At 35.1% G+C, this 20522-nt stretch overlaps 1 protein-coding gene across 32 annotated transcripts in view; it reads left to right on the forward strand.

The window, feature by feature from the left end:
• The window catches only part of WDPCP (WD repeat containing planar cell polarity effector), a 559060-nt gene that overhangs the window by 42059 nt on the left and 496479 nt on the right, over positions 1 to 20522 (forward strand). For 4 of the 32 annotated variants that reach the window (XR_013526576.1, XM_078349208.1, XM_035272448.3 and 1 more), the window contains exon 1: positions 474 to 653. The exons of the other annotated variants lie outside the window; for them this stretch is intronic. The gene's annotated coding sequence lies outside the window, so the exon portion shown is untranslated. Of the gene's footprint in view, positions 1 to 473; positions 654 to 20522 lie in introns of those variants that run through there. 32 annotated transcript variants of the gene reach the window in all.

The following is a 20522-nucleotide window of genomic DNA, read 5'->3' on the forward strand; positions in this document are numbered from 1 at the left end:
TGCCTCGGTAATGGCAGTCTGTGTCTGTAATGGCAGACTTGGTAATGGCAGGCTGCCTTGGTAATGGTTGTCTGCCTCAGTAGTGGTGGACTACCTAGGTAGTGGTGGACTGCCTCGGTAATGGCTGATGCTCTTCCCCCACAGTGGTGGACTGTCTCGGTTCTAGGTGTGCTTGCTCTGAAACTCTCAATTCAGAGAGTTTCAGATTGCTGGTCTTTGTGGGGGTGGAACTGGCCGAGCCAGATCACCTTGCTCCCTGTTTTAGTTCCCTCTTTTTTTTTTTTTTCAGTTGCTTGGGCGACTCTTGTCTCCCAGGCATTCCATTCGCCAGTTGAAATGACGCCGAATTTGTGTGAGTTTTTGTGTGGAGACCCTATGCGATGGCTGAAACAGCTGCACTGTGGGCTTGTGGCGCTTTTCTGCCTGGGAACCTCCTGGCGTGGCTCCCTGTTTCAGTCCCCTTTTTTTCAGTTGAATCGAAGACTCTGTCTCCCGGGCATTACAGTCGCCAGTTGAAATGGTGCCCGGATTTGTGTGAGTTTTTGTGTGGAGACCTGCTGCACTGGCTGAAACGGCTGCAATGGGGGCTCGTGGAGCTTTTCTGCCTGGGAATCTTGTGGTCTGTGGGCAGTAAAAATTAGTTTGGAGATGAGGTAATCACTCACTCTGCATTTTTGCTGGGAACTGTAATCAAGAACTGTTCCTATTCGGCCATCTTGGATCCTGTCTCACCTCTGTTATTTTCTAAATGTTTGCTACTCATCTGACAAAACACAGGTTCCATTTCTTCCAAGATGCTGTTTCTTTTTCTTCTGGCTTGCAAGAAAAATTTTTCCTGATTTAAAAGGTCAAAATTTGTATCATATGGGCTTTAGAGCAATCTGCATTCAAGGGTTCTAAATATTATGATTATCATTGAATATAAATTCTAGGTGTATGCAAAGTGGCTAAACATGTTGCACTTTTGTGTCAGGTTATAGATGTTAGAATCCATTTTCCTCTAAATTTCCTAAAGGTTTTGTCCTGGGATTAATTCTGTAAAGATGGTTTCCCAAGTTTCCCTGTTTCACAACAGATTCTGAAGTATCTTTTATTACCTTTGAAAAAAATTATATTTCACTTACAATATCTTCTTGTAACTTATTTGAAAGCATCCTCAAGACATTAAAGTTAAGTTTTTCTTTGTTTTGTTTTGTTTTTAGAGAAGGAAAGAAAAAAAAAGGAGTGAAGGAGAGGAAGAAAGAGGAAGAAAAAGAGGGAGAGTGAACAGAAATGTTGCTTTATTCTAAAAAATGGGTATTAATAATGGCCAATCAATATTTCATTTAAACCTTTGAGTAGGTGTGATGTGGTATTGACAAGAATGTATATTTTGTGTATTTAAAGTGGAGAGCTCTATAAATATTTATTAAGTTTACTTGTTCCGGATCTGAGTTCGAGTCCTGGATATCCTTATTAATTTTTTGCCTCATGGAGTCTAAGTCTCTATGTATCTGGGTGTTCGAATCATTAGCTCTTATTGTTGCATTGATCCTTTTACCACTATATCTTTGTTGCTTTAAAATCTATTTATCAGATGTGAGAATTGCATCTCCTGCTTTTTATTTATTTATTTATTTTTGCTCTCCATTTGGTTGGTAAATCTTTCTCCATCCCTTTGTTTTGAGTCTTTGTGTATCCTTCCATGTGAAATGGGACTGGATGTAACATGCCGTTGGCTTTTGGCTGTATCTTTTGATTGGGGGATTTAGTCGATTTAAATTTAGGATTACTGCCATTTGATGTTAATTGGCTGTTTTATCCATTCGTTGATGTAAATTCTTCTTTATGTTGATGCTCTTTACTTTTTGGTATATTTTTAGAAAGGCTAATACTGGTTGTTTCTTTCTATGTGTAATGCTTCTTTCAGAAGCTCTTGTAAAGCAGGCCTGGTGGTAATAAAATCTCTGATGCTGTTTCTAATCACTCTTGGTCCATAGTGATTTCTCTGTATTAAGTAATTTATAGCTTTCTTGTTAGTGCCTTTTATTTGCCATTTAGTCACGTATTTCCTGTATTTTTGTTTCGTTGTTTGTGTCTGTATTCTTTGTCTTCTCAACTGATTTATAAACTCTAAAAAGATATCCAGCATTACACAAATACCTGTATAACAAACCCACATGTGTACCTCCTGCATTTAAAAGTCGAAATAAGAAAAGAGGCGATAATATGTTTATACCTTATAATCCTCCTCACAGTGTCTATTTTTTGAATTGAATTACCTTTTTATTACTTTTTAAAATGCAGGTACCTTTTAAACACTTGTTACCTAATATGGGAAGAAATCTTTAAAAATTGGCATTTTATTGTTTTGTGGAATCTATTTAAAATTAATTTTTATGCATTAGAATAGGTGTATATATTTTTCTCTGGGAATATCTGGAATAAACAACATAAAAGAGAATAGAGAAAATTTATTTTTTGTAAGTCTTCATTCTGCTTAATTTAACTCTGCCCAAATACAGATTCAATATTGATACTAGTGAAATAACTTATCACAACGTTTTTGGGGTACTATAATAGAGTACTTGGATTTTAAATAGAATACAGAATATAAAATATTGTTTTAAGGAAAGCAGGGCCAAGTGTGGTGGCTCACACCTGTAACCCCAGCATTTTGGGAAGCTGAGGCAGGAGGATTACTTGAGTCCAGGAGTTGAGACCAGGCTGGGCAACATAGTGAGACCCTATCTCTTAATACAAAAAGAAAAAGAAAGCAAAATAGAATATTCATATTTAGGTTTATAGTAGGATAAGATTTAAGTAGGAAAGACTGTGATGGGGATAGGTTAAAAAAGGGTAATGAGAAATCTAGCACATTATAAAAAATATCCTTCTCAAATGGGTGCCTTTTATTTAACAAATCATTCACATGTGAGTCTTTGGTTTTGGAGAACAGAAGTATTATTCCATCATTTTGCTTTTAACATATTTTGAGTCTTAATTGCTTTAATGTTATCAAAGATCAGTGTGTCCAACATGCTCTTGCCATTATAGGAGTCTGTATTAGTCCATTTACATTGCTATAAAGAAGTATCTGAGGCTGGGTAATTTATAAAGAAAAGAGTTGTTATTTTGACTCAGGTTCTGCAAGCTGTACAGGAAACATGGTGCTGGCATCTGCTTTTGATGAGGCCTCAGGAATCTTTCAGTCATGGTGGAAGGCAAAGGAGTCATTGTTATCACATGGTGAGAGGGGGAGGTTCCAGACTCTTAATCAACCAGATCTCACTTGCACTCAAGGAGTGAGAACTCACTATCATGAAGAGGACACCAAGCCATTCATGAGAGATCTGCCCCCATGATCCAAACACCTCCCACCAGGCCCCATCTCCAACACTGGGGATTACATTTCAACTTGAGATTTGAAGGGGATACACATCCGAACTATATTACAGTCATATTTTTTTACTAGCAGAGTTTTTGAGATGGAGTCTCACTCTGTTGCCTAGGCTGGGGTGCAGTGATTTATCTCAGCTCACTGTAGCCTCCATTTCCAGGGTTCAAGTGATTCCCCTGCCTCAGCCTCCCAAGTAGCCAAGACTACAGATGTGTGCCACCACGCCCTGCTAATTTTTATATTTTTAGTAGAGATGGGGTTTCACTGTGTTAGGATGGTCTTGATAATGGCCTCCAGCGCCATCCATGTTCCTGGAAAGAACAGGATCTCATTCTCTTTTATGGCTGCATAATATTCCATAGCGTTTATGTACCACATTTTCTTTATCCAGTCTACCACTGATGGCCATCTAGTTTAATTCCATAGCTTTGCTATTGTCAATAGTGCTGCAGTGAATATATGCATGTGTGTGTCTTTATGTTAGATGGGGTTCCACCATGTTGGCCAGGCTCATCTTGAACTCCTGACTTTGTGATCCACCTGCCTTGGCCTTCCAAAGTGCTCGGATTACAGGCCTGAGCCACCGTGCCCAGGCTACTAGTGGATTTAAAAAATATACAGATGTTTTAGTATTAGAGCTTCCTTTTATCTTTTAGCTAGTAATTATTTTTGGAAATTTCATAGACATTTCTGTTAAAATTTTCCTATTAAACTTACACTTTTGAAAAAAGCAATGACTTTGGCAATAACCCACATTTTTTCTTTATAATATCATATTGCTAAGGTTCATCCATATTGTTGCACATTAGTGTGATTCATTTTCTTTGTTTTTTTTTTTTTTGAGATGTAGTTTTGCTGTTGTTACCCAGACTGGAGTGCAATGGCATGATCTTGGCTCACCACAACCTCCGCCTTCTGGGTTCAAGCAATTCTCCTGCCTCAGCCTCCCGAGTAGCTAGGACTACAGGTGCGCACCGCCATGCCCAGCTAATTTTTGTATTTTTAGTAGAGACAGTGTTTCACCTTGTTGACCAGGATGGTCTCGACCTCTTGACCTTGTGATCCACCCGCCTCGGCCTCCCAAAGTGCTGGGATAATAGGCGTGAGCCACCACGCCCAGCCACTGTGATTCATTTCCTTATCTGCTATATAGTACTCTGCTTGAATAGCCCATGGTTTAGTCATTTACTCTTCTGTTCATTTGGGTTTTTTTCTAGATTTTTGTTTTTCTATTTTTTATAATTTTGTTTTTTGTATTTTTGTAGAGATGGGGTCTTGCTCTATTGCCTGTGTTGGTTTTTAACTCTTAACCTCAAGTGATCCTTCTGTCTTAGCCTCTCAAACACTGGAATTATAGGCATGAACCACTGTGCCTGGCCCAGATGTTTGATATTCTGAAGACACATACATTCTTTTCTTGTACATATGTAGGTTTTTGGGGAACACATACCTGTAAGTAGAAATGCTGGGTCATACAGTGTATGAGTGTTCAGTTTTAGAAGATTATTTTAATCTCTTCAAGTTGGCTCCTGAGTCCTTTTGACATAGTCCCAGAACAAGGTGTTTGAGGCTTATCTTGTACATTTTCTATTTCATACTTGGAATCAGCTATTTCTTCAAAGAGCCCTGGTTCTTTGAGAAATATATGTAGAGGCCACAATTAGGCCACAACTTGCGCATTATTGGTTTGGTCATTGTTTCCAGGCCTTGGTCTGAGCTGGAAAAGAGTATTTTCTTAAAACAGAAAATATGTCATGAGTTTTTACCGATATTTATGATTTGAATTTTTTAATGCAGGGTTTTTACTTCCTTGATTTTACCTTTGTATCTGATTTCTTATGCTGAAAATGTTGTTTCTAAATAACAAATATTTACACTTACTACACTAAAGCAAATACAGTTTTAAAATAACAGTATCAATATCATTACTAGCATATGATTTCCTAGACTAGTAATTTCTTGGCATTTCTCTGTCTCTTCACAATCTCCTCTCCTCCGTAGGATATTCCATTAGAGATGAACAGAAAATTGCTGTAATTTAAAGTCACTTGAAATAGTTCTTGGTATGGTTGAATTTCATTTCGTTTTTGGTTTTTAAAATGGCTTTTCCCTCCTTTTTTTTATTTAACTTCACAAAATTTAAAAAATTTTGCAAAATATTATGTGATTCCCAAATCAAATCCATGAAACAAGACATTGAGAGAAGCTTAGATTTTATTCCTTTCCACTCCACCTTGGTCTCTCCCTCCATCTCTCTCTCTTTCTGTAATTTTTTTTAATTTTTTACTTTTTAGTTTAGCCTTCTTTAAAAAAAGTGCGTGTGTGTATCTCCTTCTTAAATACTGTAAGATACTGTATCCTCTGATTTTTTTCACATACCACATTATTCTGAAGATCATGCGGTAGGACTGCATAGAGATATTTCTCATTCTTTTTTTTTTTTTTAACAGCTGCAGAGAACCACATTGTGTAGATGTACTATGCTTATTCAGCCATTTCCCTCTTGATGGGTATTTGGGTTGTTTCTGTTCTTTCGCTGTTATACATAGTGCTGCAGTGAATTGCATTGAATTTTTATCTTTGTATTTGGATATTCTTAAAATTTGTAGGTCTGAGAGTAAATGCCTATTTTGTACTGCAATTTAGAGATAGAGTTTAACAAAGCTCCTTTAGTGAATCTGCATCCTTCCTGACCTCTGCAGTGGAGAATCACTCTAGTTGTTAGAACTCCTTGTGGGAGGCATGGTGACTAAGTTGCCTCTTACGTAGATAAGAGGCGTGCTGCTTGTATGTCACTTGATTGCTTAGGCTGACTAGCTGAGGTACAGATGGGCCTTTATTTGAATAGGGTCCTTCTGAAACAGAAGATAACTAAAACATGAAATCACAACCTTTAGAACCAGTATTTCTAAATTATAGAGATTTCTCAGAGGAAAATATAAAATGGCAGAACAGGGTTTGAGAGTCTGTAGGTGATAGTCCTGCTGATGCTGTCAGTAGGGCTGAACCAATGATCCTGATTTCATGTGTTTATCCTGGAAAGTGGTTCTATGGCTTAAGCCTGTAGATCCCACAGGGATTTAGGTTCCAGTCATGAAGCAGGATGAATTCCCCCTAACAGTCATCATTATCTATGACTATGTTTTAAAATTTATTTATTTTTTAGAGATGAGGTCTCACTCTGTTACTCAGGCTGGAATGCCATGGTAGGACTATTTTTATTGTGCAATCACATGTTGCCCCTTGACTTGCAGTGTTTTACGGACACCCTTAATGTCTGATCTCAGAGCCCTCTTGAAGGAGTGAGATTTATTGGATTTATCTTTCCTATGCCAAAAATCTCTAAAAAATTATGGGTGAGTGTATGCAGCAGTCTTTAGGGTAGAGATCCTGTCTCTTCTTCCTACCACAGTGGCTGGAATATACAAGATTATTAAGAGATTCATTCAATTGGGAGCAGAAGGAAATAGCTGAGAGTGGAGGGAAACGTTTTTGTTGTTTTATTTCCTTTTTTAAAATATGAGACACTTGAACATAGTAATGTGTATACGGATGAATGTATTTATAAATGAAAGCTAAGCTAATTTTTCTTATGTATTAGCAAAGTTTATATTGTACATAAGAAATGTCGAATTTGAGGGTCTTAGTTTTTGAAATCTTAGAATAAATGCTGATATTTCAGAGAAGAGGTTTAGATCATTTTGAAAGACATTTATAAGGTAGACTTTAGTGGATAGTGGTTGATTGGATGTAAGTGGCAAGGGAGAAGGATGAGAAAAGACCTACATATAGGGTTTCTGCCTTGAGCAATTGAATGATAGTATTATTTACTAAAACTGGAATGACAGGAAAATAGATAGGTTTGCTTGATGAAGAGAAGTTAATTTTGGTCCTTGGTAAGTAACATTATATGAAGGAATTCTTATTTCAGGAGTTGGGGATAGGTGTAAGGGAAACCGCATACCTTCCTATGGTGTGTGTGTGTGTGTGTGTGTGTGTGTTTGATACTTAATTTTATAGTTGGAAATTGAAGCTGTGGAAGCAAATATGATCACCCAAGGATAGCAGATAGAGAAGAGGACCTAGGACAGAATATTGAGGAATATTAGACACGAGCAGAAAAATGGTACTTAAGGAAGAATGGTCAGAAAGATAGGAAATAAACTAGTTTGGGGAGCAAGAGCAGAAAATATTACTAGAAAGAGGAGATGTTAACAGCATGAAATAGGAGAAACCTCAAGTGATATAAGACCTGAGAAAGGCTCATTAGCTTTAGTAACAAGAAGATCATTGGTGATCTTAGCGAAAACAGTTTCTTTGGGTGGTGAAAATAGAAACCAGAGTTCAGGGATTATGAATATATGAAGAAAACCTCTTTCAAGAGTTGGTTTTTTAAAGCAAGTAGAATGGTGGTAATTGGGATTAGAGGAAGGGGTGTCTGTGTGTGTGTGTGTGTGTGTTTCTTAAGATGGGAGACACTTAAATATAGTGAATGCTATTGAGAATGTGTGAGATAAAGAATCTGCACATGAGGACATCGGAGAAGGCAGTATAATTATGGCAGAACCAAGTTTTACAGAAGACAAGGAGAAAGAGAAAGCAATGGTTGATGCATTTGATGATGTTTAAGACGGAGGGGGAGGGAGTTCAGAGGGTGTTGCAGAAAGGTCTGGTGTGGAGGAAAGCAGTGGGAGATGGCATAGGAAAGAGAGGGAGTGAGCACATTTTTACTGCATAAACAACTAAATTTCAGATCTCTTTTTCTTACTATTTGAAACAACAAGATCAGAACCTTTGAGTGGAAGTAGCCACGGCTGTGGGTGTGTTCTTATGTCTGTCTTCCTAATTCCTGTTTATTAGAATAGTTTTCAAATATCTTTTATGCTAATGACCTGGTAATTTTTTTTCTAGTTTTCATTAAAGTATAAAATACTTTCTTGATTGTGGTGTCTTTGTTTCTGAATTCATTAATTCTGCTAATTTTATTATTTCCTTTTAATTACTTTGAATTTCCTTTGCAGCTTTTTATTTTTAATTTATTTAGGGAGATGCTTAGCACAAATGAGATATATATATATATATATATATATATATATTTTTTTTTTTTTTGAGAAGAAGTCTCACTCTGTTGCCCAGGCTGGAGTACAATGGCATGATCCTGGCTCACTGCAACCTCTGCCTCCCAGGTTCAAGCGATTCTGCCTGCCTCATCCTTCTAAGTAGCTGGCATTACAGGTGTCTGCCACCATGCCCAGCTAATTTTTGTATTTTTAGTAGAGACCAGGTTTCACCATATTGACCAGGCTGGTCTTGAACTCTTAACCTCAGATAATCCACCAGCCTTGGCCTCCCAAAATGCAGGGATTACAGGTGTGAGCCACTGTGGCTGGACAACAAATGATATTTTCATCACGGTTTTTAATGTACATACTTAAAACTTTTTCTATTGATACTTTTCTTTCACCCATGGTTGTTTAGAAGTGTGTTTCCTGATTCTTAACATACGAACATTTATTTTAATTCTTTTTTTCTTGAGTTCTAGCTGAATTAGTTAGAAAATGTGTTTTGCTGAGTATGATGGCTCATGCCTATAATTCTAGTTACTCAGGAGGCTGAGGCTGGAGGATCTCTTGAGGCCAGGAGTTTGAGATAAGCCTGGGCAACATGGTGAGATCCCAGTCTCTTAAAAAAAAAGAAAAGGAAAGAAAATGTATTTTTTATGATGAAAGTACTTTAAGATTTGTCAAGACTTAGGGTATTATGGCCCATTTGATTTTTTTATGTCCAAATTGAGTTTTAAAAGAGTATGTGTTCTGTAGCTTTTGAGTGTAGTGTTCTCTATGTGCCCATTGTGACAGATTTGTTAATGGTGTTCTAAAATCTATATCTATTCTGATTTTCTTTTTCTGATTGCCATTCAGGAAACTAAGAGTAGATTAAGTTATGTTAGTTTTTATTTTATATATTTTGAAGATGTGTTATCAGATGCATGTTAATTATAAATTGTTTTGTCTTGGTAAGGTGAACCTCTGTCATTATAAACTGACTATCTTTAGATATAATTCTTAAATTCTTTTTTTGCTTGATATTAATATAACTGCACCAGGTATCTTTTCGTTAGTATTTTAATGAAAAATCATCTTTTCCTTCCTCTTTCAATCTTTGTGTATCCTTATATTTTAGATGTGTCTCTTGTAAGTATTATGTAATACTTACATATGTTCACTTTAAAAAAAAAAAATTTGTGATTGCCCCAAGTATTTATTTTTGTTTTGAGTTACATGTCTTAAGTTTGTAATTAATAATTTGTTATTTTATTTTATTTTTTTGAGATGGAGTTTTGCTGTTGTTACCCAGACTGGAGTGCAATGGCACGATCTCGGCTCACCGCAACCTCCGCCTTCTGGGTTCAAGCAATTCTCCTGCCTCAGCCTCCTGAGTAGCTGGGACTACAGGCATGTACCACCATGCCCAGCTAATTTTTGTATTTTTAGTAGAGATGGGGTTTCACCTTGTTGACCAGGATGGTCTCGATCTCTTGACCTCATGATCCATCCACCTCGGCCTCCCAAAGAATAATTTGTTATTGATACATAATAGATGTACATATTTTCAGAGTATATGTGATAATTTTGATACATTCATATATCAAATCAGGGTAATTAGAGTATCTGTCACCTTAAGAATTTATCATTATGTTAGAGATATTTAAATTATTATCTTCTAGCTAATTTGAAATGTATGATAGATTACTGTTAAGTACAGTCATTCTACTGATCTGTCAAACACCATTCATATGTATTAATAAACTGCTCTTCATCATCCCCACCCTACCTTCCCAGCCTCTGGTACCCGCAAGTCTACTTTCCATCTTCATGAGAGCCACTTTTTTTTGTGTTTTTTTTTAAACCTTCCATATATGAGTGAGAACATGTGATATTTGTTTTTCTCTGCTTGGCTTACTTCACTTAACATGATGACCTCCATTTCCATCAATGTTGCTGCAAATGACAGAATGTCATTTTTTATAATGGCTGAATAATATTTCAGTGTGTTTGTGTGTATGTGCGTGTGTTTATTTGTTTATTCATTGATGGGCTAGTATTCCATACTTTAGCTATTGTGAATAGTGCTGCAATAAAATGGGAAAGCAAATATCTCTTTGATATATTGATTTCCTTTCTTTCATATATATACACAGTAGTGGAATTGCTGGATCTTATGGTAGTTCTATTTTTAGTTTTTGAGAAATCTCCATATGTGTTTCATAATGGCTGTATTGATTTACATTCCCTCCAACAGTGTTTAATAGTTGAGCCTACTCTCCTTTTTCTCTGCATCCTCACCAGCATTTGTTGTTTTTATGGTCTTTTTGATAATAGCCATTCTAACTGGGTAAGATGATGTCTCTGTGGTTTTGATTTATATTTCATTGATGATTAGTGTTGTTCAGCATTTTAAATATATTTCTTGGTCATTTGTATGTCTCCTTTGAGATATATTTTTTCATTTGCCTATTTTTTAATAGGATTATTTGTTAAACTGTCTTTTAAACTAGCTCATTCTTTCATGTTTCCCAGCTCTCTAATCTGGAATTAATTTTATTGAGTTTCTAATTTCAAGAATTATGGTTTTCATTTCTAGTTTATTTACTTTGTCTGATATCTTTGTCCTTTTTTTCTATTCTCTGCAGTATTTCTAACCTTCTTTATGTCTTTAGATATAAATATAGTTTATAATCTGTGCCTGATAATTCCAATATATTAAGTTTTTGAGTTGTTTCTGCTTTCTAATGTTTTTATTGGTTCTTTTTCATGATACCTTGCTTTAGTATGTCATTTTTTAACTTTGAAAAATTAAATAAGCCTTTGGGTTCTGAAACAATCATATAATTATTCTTCCAAGAGGAACTTTGTTAGCTTTTGCTGGGCGTTCGAGGTCACTTACCAGACTGTGACTACTTTGGACTAAATCAAGATTTAAAATGCTTTAAACACCCCAGTCAAGAGAATTTGGACTGTAACTCTATGCAATGGCTTGCTTCAGTCTACGTTTTCTCAGGTACCCGGGCCTCTTTTCAGTGCCAAGGCAACTTTTGTTTTAGTTCTCTAGAGGTAGGAAAGATTGGGTGAGTTTATTTTCTTTCCCGTTTATGTTGAGAATTCAAACTTGTTGGTAAAGATGGATTGTGTGTTAGATCCCCTACCTTGGGCAGGGCTGGATTCTGTCTACTTTCCTCTTGAATTTAAAAGTTACATTACTGTTTTGCTCTGAGTTCATATTAAAGGTTCTGAGTTATCTATTTCCGCCTACTTCATGCATAAAATATCTCCTTTTACCATTTTTCACTTACATTTTATTTGTTAGAAGGAACAGGAATGAATGTCACTCCCCTTTATCCATTTTGCTGATCAGAGGAGCTAATTTAAGGCTAAGGCTCTCCCAAGCATGGCTCTCATCTTTCTGCTTCAGTGAATATAGTATCCCACCATGTTTTTGTAGGTATGGTTCCTTGGTGAGCTGGGTTAGACGTAGGATCCTGCGAATCATGGCTGTCAGATTTTAGGAGATTGTATTGTTACAGTTGGCCTCTAGGATCATGGGAGCAAGAACGTGCATCAGTCTAGCAAAGGGAAAGTTTTTAGTAAGTTTTATATACATCAGGAAAAGCTTTCAATTCACAGGCACATTTCACAATACTTTTCTTTAAAAAATCTGAGCTCCTTATTATCAGTATAAAGCCCAGCTCTCAGGATGAGTAATAGGAACCTGCCATAAGAAACTAGAGGGGCTGGGCCGGGCGCGGTGGCTCAAGCCTGTAATCCCAGCACTTTGGGAGGCCGAGGCGGGTGGATCACGAGGTCAACAGATCGAGACCATCCTGGTCAACATGGTGAAACCCCGTCTCTACTAAAAATTACAAAAAATTAGCTGGGCACGGTGGTGCGTGCCTGTAATCCCAGCTACTCAGGAGGCTGAGGCAGGAGAATTGCCTGAACCCAGGGGGCGGAGGTTGCGGTGAACCGAGATTGCGCCATTGCACTCCAGCCTGGGTAACAAGAGCGAAACTCCGTCTCAAAAAAAAAAAAAAAAAAAAAAAAAAGAAACTAGAGGGGCTGGAAGAGTGAGACTTTGTAGACCATTGTTCCATTAAGGAGGTGTCATATTCTTGTGTACCTTCAGCCTCTAGAGAATACACCATGGTCCATGAATATTTGAATGTTTCTAGGTGGATCTGAGCTCTACTTGACATTATGGCACCAAGGAAATCACTTGGATTTTTTTTTATGTCCTATAGAGAAGAAACAAATTATATAAATCATATCTCAACTAGAGAGAAGGTGAAAAATAAAATGTTCAGGTAGATTATCACAGGGTGGATAAGAAAATACATCATAATATAAGCCTGATGCTGTAGAACAAAGTATAATAGACACTATCCAAAAAAGATTTGATTGCATACCTTTGCAGTTTAATGAGGAGCCTGGACTAGTTTTCAATTTGGATGGAAGCCCTCCATTTTCATGTATCTCTCTCTTTGTTTCTTTCTCTTTCTCTCCCTCCCCCACCTCTCTCTCTCTCTCTCTCTCTCTCTCTCTCTCTCTCTCTCTCTCTCTCTCTCTCCTCTCACATACTTTAACACTTAGGACTACTACTCTAAGCCAAATTGTATTTGGCTCTCTCCTGGCTTTCAACACTGGAGGTTGGCAAGTTGGAGAACTGGTATACTTACCCGCCAGGGAATTCTGTAATCCATGGCCGTGGCATCCTGCTGCTAGAAAAGGAATAGGATTGGCTCTCTCAAGTGTAGATAATGGATCATAAAGTCTTTGGAAAGGCCTTAGAGTACTTTTCTGTTCTGCCTGAGTTTCTCTTTTTCTCCCTCCAGCTTACTTTATGAATTTTTAGTTTTAACTATGTAAAGTCAATGTTGACACTAGTAATTCACGTGAATAGTGTATCACTTATGCCTGATTACCATGTAGAATTGCAATAATGACTTGTAATCATCAGGTACGTTATTAAATAAGTGTCAAGTTAATATTTTAAATTTAATATGATATGGTAATTTATCATTCACAGATGTACATTTAAAGAAGTTATTGCTCAACACTGTTACAGGAGCATTAATTTTAAAAATCTAATTATTTATTGAGGAAACTATAGAAGCATACCTTTTCGTATACACAGCTTTTAAAATATGATTCTGGGTGAGGAACAGGAAAAAGAGCCTACTGTACCTACTACTCTGTTTTCCTCAGGAAGCCAAAGGAGTAGAGGGAAGGGGAGATACACTATTATTGCTTTTGGCCATAAAGAGGCCACCTACCATTCTCATTTTTGTTTGTTAATTTTGACATTGAAATACATTCTAGATATTTAAAAGTTAGTCTTTTTGAAATAACAGAATCAATTTAAACACATTTGAAATGAGTATTTCAGTGTACATTTAGAATATTTAAAATAGATTACAATTAAAATCTGTAATTTTAATATATTCCAAACTTAATAGTTTATAAATTTTTTATAAGTCAAACAAAGTTAAACTTTTATAAGTTAAAGATAATAAAGTTTAGATGATTGATGTAGTGTGGCGGTATCATGGTGGTGATAGTATGGGTTTTTTTGTTTAAAATGCTGAAAAAACTTTATTAAAGTTGTGGAATTAATTGAGTAAACACTAGGTGGTGCAATTGTGCAAGGACCATATAATGAAGTATGCATTTTTTGAAAAAAGGTGTCAGGATGAAATTATGGTTTGAATAAACTCTTTGGAAACAAGAATTCTCAAAATACTAATATAGAATGAATGAATCTTGCTTTGCTATTAATTGGTCCGGGATTTAAATGGGGACCTATCTTGTAATTTACACTAGAGGTCTCAAGCTGTTGGTATATTGTTTGTATTGCATTTTAAGCTCAACTAACCACACCACCCTCCTCAACATACAAATAAAGTACATTAAATATAAAAGAAAATATGATGACAAAAAAAAGATCCAATTTGGTTTTCTGGAAAATTTAAATATTGACTTGCTCTCTGACTACAATTAAAGAGGTTTACCTTCTACTATTTCAAATTATTCTAAAATGCCCTAGGATTTGAGTGCTTTTCTGTAATATTATATCTCATTGAATAATTGTTCATCAGTTAAAACTTGCAAAGTAGCTTTCCTTTTGGCATATGTGTCTTCTTTTATTCACTAAAAAACCCTTGCATTCCTATGTAAGTTCAAGTCATTAAATCATTAAATTGAAGAGTCAGTTTCTGAGATGAAAAAGAATTATTGTTTCATTTATATGTTGAGATAAAAAAATTATATGGATAATAATTTAAAGCTTTGAGTCTTAATTCTGAGAGGGTTCATTTTCCTTTTAAGTTTTTTTTTCCAGTTTGAGATAAAATACTTTTTGGGAATTAAAAAGAAAAGTCATATGTGTTCCCATGATTTTGTGAGTAATATTTCTGTTAAATTTGTATTTAAATATTTTTCAATGTTTTTGAAATACAAAATGAGGCTGTCTTACCATTTCAAAGCATTCAGTGGTAATCACGGAAAATCAGGATCAATTTAAGTACTTCAGTAGGCTATTATAACTGACAGACAAACTATATGTGTATTTGTATGTTATTTTTCTGTGAATAGGATAATGCTCTCTCAGATACAGAGTCATACAAAACTGATTTTTATGTTTCACTAATGTAGTGAAAAAATATAGGATATAAATTATTTTCTTTTAAAACATTTTCCATTTACAAAAAAACCATACAAAAATTATATCCTTTTGGAAATCTAGATTTACATTTTATGAAATGCTTTTCCTATAATGTTATACTACTACTCTTCAAGACTACCACCTTCAGCATTTTTCTTTTGAATATTTGATATTTTTATTTTGAGGTAATATCATTTCATTGCTATGAATAAATGATTACACATTTATTTCAAAATATGTTCAAGTTTCCTTATATCAGACTAATTACATTTTTACTAGTAATTAGCAGAGGAGGTTTGAAGGGAAGAGTTGTTTTCCTTCTGTTTGTGAAACAGATGTATGTGTACACAGACTCACCGACACATATATGCATCAGAGAGTGTTTGGGATTACTCTAAGTCCAGGCAGCCGGGCCATTGCTCATGGCTTATTTGATGATATGTATTTTCATTTAAAATTTATTTTAAGTTTCCTTTGAAACTTTTGGAATGAAACATGTAAATTAATATTTTATTTTAAAAATACATATTTAGTATTTGAGTAATGCAAGCCAGTTTTAGGCAAAATGTTAGAGAAATAATTTGCAGAATTGAAAAATCACTATTTTTATAGTAGTTGGCAGTCTTTATAAAGTGACTTGCCGTTTTGCAGATATATCCATTATCGCAATTGCCACCATTTAATGGCACCCATGGTAGGTACATTAGCCAGGGAGCTGAATAGCCGTGAAAATGGGAGTAACCTCTGACCTCAGAAATCGTTCTTTTAAAAGAGGATTGAAACATTGGTGATAGGAAATTTGAATTGCTCTTGCAGCTGCAGTGTTTGTTCTGTGAATACTTAATTTAGTTTAGAGCTATACTTTCTCTTCCAAATCTGTCAGTCTTTCAGAAGCATCAAATTCACATCAGGAAGAAGAAAAAAATGCTTCCTTCCCAGACCTGTATTATTGAATGCAGTATTCAGTCTTCAAATAGTTTCATTTAGGTAATACATATAGTCTCAAGAATGGGAGTCTTCACATTTGACACGCTCTGTTAAATATATAGCTCATTCAAACCCCGTCCAAGATATTGCTGCTATGCAGTCACTTATTTTGGATAATCCTTTTAATGACTATAATGCAACTTCTTAGTTATGTAGAGAACTGATAGAGAATGTGTGTGTATGTGCAAGTTAATATATAAATATGTATATGTGTATATATACATTATTTAAATATGTTTAGGCTTTATAAAGAATTTGGAGTTTTTATACACGTGGAAATTATTTTGATATTTGAAAGATAAACTAAACTGTGAAGGCCTTATGTTTGCATAGAATTACACATAGAATACTCATTAAGGTAATGGGATTGCTATGACTAATTCTCACATGCTGACTGAAAATTTAGCTCAAAGAGATTTAGAAGTGATGTCAAAAAAAGCAAGTTGGTCTGTGGTCTCATTAGTTTGACGTTACTAACTAGTCGGTATGCCACTGGCTTATATGACTCTTATATCCTTACCTTTAATATTAAATAATGCATTTATTGATCAGAAAAGGGAGAAATAAGGGCAGAAACCGAGCATTTGCTGGTTTAATAACAAACAGGTACAAAATTGAAACATTTGCTGTATGTTTTAATATTTGCTATTCTACTTTTATAACAATAAATGATTTTGAAAAAATGAAGAACGTTATGTTCGAAAAACCAGTATTTATGAGAGTAATCTGAAATATACTTTTTCAGCATTACACAATTAAGAATGTGAAATGAAAAGCCGTGTATGATTGTAACTTATTTTTATTATACACTATTGCATTATAACTCTTGATAGTAACAAACTATTTGTTTGCATGCAGTTTTGAAAAACCACAAAGTATACTGAAACCCATTTGGGTTAAAATGCTTATTACGCTGGGCATGGTGGCTCATGCCTGTAATCTCAGCACTTTGGGAGGCCAAAATTGTTAGGTCACTTGAGGCCAGGAGTTTGAGACTAGGCTGACCAACATAGCAAACTCCATCTCTACTGAAAACACAAAAATTAGCTAGGTGAGAGGCCAGCTACTTGAGAGGCCGAGGCATGAGAATCACATGAACCCGGGAGGCAAGTTTGTAGTGAGCCAAGATCATGCTTCAGCACTTCAGCCTGGGCCACAGAGGGAGACTCTCCCTCAAAAACAAACAAACAAACAAACAAAACACCAACTGGGAAACATGTCAAAACCCCATCTCTACTAAAAAAATTAGCCAGGTATGGTGGTGTGCACCTGTAGTCCCAGCTCCTTAGGAGGCTGAGGAGGGAGGATCACTTGAGTCCGACTGGTTGTGGCTACAGTGAACCGAGATCATCCCACTGTACTTCAGCCTGGGTAACAGAGTAAGACGCTCATAAAACAAAACAAAAAAACATTAAATAGAAATGAGTCCAATTAAAAACTGAAATATAGAATTTAATCATGTTTTAATTAGGAAAATATACGACGTAGTTCTAGTTTGCTACTTTTTGCATTTCATATTTAACATAAGTGGTTACATACAGAGACATGATTATAAGCGCATATGCTATAAAACAATCTCATATATTTTCTGGCCCATCATTAGTATTTCCTTATGTTTTAAAGTTTGGGGTGCTTTTTGGTGAACATAGAGTCTGTTCCTTACAGACAACCATAAGGGGGATCCTCTATGTCAACAAGCTGCTCTCGTTATTCTCTACCCCACAATGAAAGGAGGTCTTTATACCAACAGGCTTCTCTATTTGAACAGTGTGTATGTAATTATCTACTCTGATGAACATTTCTTGTAATGAATTTTCAAAATTCCATAACTCTTAATTCATTCAAATAATTGTGTTTGTACTAATTATTTATCCTCTGAATTTATAGGAGTTTAATCAAGTAATAAAAGTAAAAGAAATATTCTGATGTTTTAGAATATTGAGGTCAAATAAATAATTGTCTATTGTTTATAAAAATAATTAGTAAATTAAATACTATTTCTAGTATTGAAAACTTGTTTTTATCTTAAATATACTTATGCATACCATCTTTAAGTCACCTTTAAATAGTGATACAGAAAAGTATCTATGTTGTTAATAAAAGTATTGATTTTAAAATTTAATTCTCAAGAGACTATTCATTACATAGCTCTTGGAACGTAATCTTTTAATAGAACATCCTGCTTTTATTTAACATTTCAATGAGAATGGTGAAATTATTAAATTAAGTACTAAAGAGTGCAAAACATGTCCTGAATAACTCAAGAAATGACTAATTATTATTTACTCATCCATCTATCTATAAATAAGTGGCAATACTTAGTAGAATTACTGGTTCACAGTTTCTGATTATCTGTAGATAATAGAATAGTTTAACTACTGGAAAGAAATATACAACTAAAAAATTAATTTGATACATAAAGTTTTACCTGAGTTTTTAAAAATTATATATATATTTTTGAGACAGAGTCTTGCTATATCACCCAGACTGGAGTGCAGTGGTGTGATCTGAGCTCACTGCAACCTCCTCCTCCCAAGTTACTTGAACACTTCTTGTGCCTCAGCCTCCCAAGTAGCTGGGATTACAGACATGCGCCACCATGCCTAGCTAAGTTTTGTATTTTTACTAGAGACAGGGTTACATTGGCCAGGCAGTTTTCAAACTCCTGGCCTCAAGTGTTCCACCCATCTTGGCCTCCCAAAATGCTGGGATCACAGGCGTAAGCTGATTTTCTTTTCTTCTTCTTCTTCTTCTTCTTTTTTTTTTTTTTAGCTTTCATTTGTGGAATAGACCTTATTCAGTGCAGTCAGTTTAGTCTAACTACTTGTTACAGAAGCATTGGCAATTCAAAATAATTTCTGTCTGCTTTCACCTTGTAATATCTGTATAATTTTTACTTCAAATGAAAAAGGGGCTTCAGATATAAAAAGCCAGATTGTGATAAGATAATGCAGTTTTTCACATAAATGTAAATTATGGGTTAACTGTTTTAGAAAATACAAGTTTTTAAAAACTAATCTAATTGCATATTTGGGGAAAGTTTCACTTTCATCAAATACTATTTTTGATAAAATATGTTTCCTATAAATATTTTAGCAACAAATATTTAAACATTCTTTTTTTTCTTGAGACAGAGTTTCGCACTTGTTACCCAGGCTGGAGTGCAATGGCTCGATCTCGGCTCACTGCAACCTCCGCCTCCTGGGTTCAAGCAATTCTCCTGCCTCAGCCTTTCTAGTAGCTGGGACTACAGGCTGTGTCACCATGCCCAGCTAAGTTTTTGTATTTTTAGTAGAGACGGGGTTTCACCTTGTTGACCAGGATGGTCTCGATCTCTTGACCTCGTGATCCACCCGCCTCGGCCTCCCAAAGTGCTGGGATTATAGGCGTGAGCCACCGCGCCCGGCCCTAAACATTTTTTAATGGTATGTTAAAGGTCTGGGAGACTTGGGTTCAAGAATTGCAAAGGAGAAAATTGAGAAAAGTCTGAGAAATAGACACCAGCTGTGAATTTTAATGACTGGTATTATATTATTTTGAAAATATTTTTACTAACCACAGTTATTTTGCAAGTCACCTTACATGATTTTTCAGAAGAGAACAAAAGTGACTGATTTCTATTGATAGGATTCTGACTCTCAGAGCTATTATACAATGAAATTCTATCAGGCTAGCTTTATCTTTTCTGCTACTTTATTACTTTGAAAAATATAAATCTTTATAACTGCTGAGTTCTTGTCAGTTTGAAAATATATATGCTTTAAAAAATATTTTCCTTGAATGATACGTGAATGACTGTTTTTAAAGGAGGTGTTGACACTAGTGATTTAGATGGTTGTTATTAAGCTGTAAAGAAAATATACAGGGTGATGCAATATGTTTAAAGCAGATTTATGTTAGGATATGCTAAAATTGTTAGGATATGGAAATCATCTTTATAGCTGGGCAACTATACTTGTATGAATTTCCCTCCCATAGAATGCACAAAACAATTTGTCAAAGGCAAATTTTTTATTATAAAGTGATGGCTTCAAATATTTTGAAATTATGAAAGCTCTGAACTCAAGTAGATTTCATTATTCTAATTCTTTGGGATATTCACATTTCTCAGGGTTTCTTCTTTTTTATACACTAACATATTAATGAATTCATGTATAGTAAGTCAATTTTTAATATTTGGGACTCTACATCTAATTGTGTAATTTTATGTATTATTTTAAATATTGCTGATAGTAATTTATAAATACTTTATTATAGACAATTGAGGGATTGATTATTTTTTATTTGTTTAATGGCAGGGATTTGACTTGTTTACTCTTGAGATTCCTTTCTCAGCATTATGAATATACTTTTCTATTGTACATCATGTTCTTTGAAGTTTAAGATTTATTTTGACCTATCTGAAATTTTTTTAAAAAACCCTCAAAACTTTGTTTCT

This window comes from Callithrix jacchus, chromosome 14 (genome assembly GCF_049354715.1).
Source record: "Callithrix jacchus isolate 240 chromosome 14, calJac240_pri, whole genome shotgun sequence".
In the NCBI taxonomy this organism is placed as follows: Eukaryota; Metazoa; Chordata; class Mammalia; order Primates; family Cebidae; genus Callithrix; species Callithrix jacchus.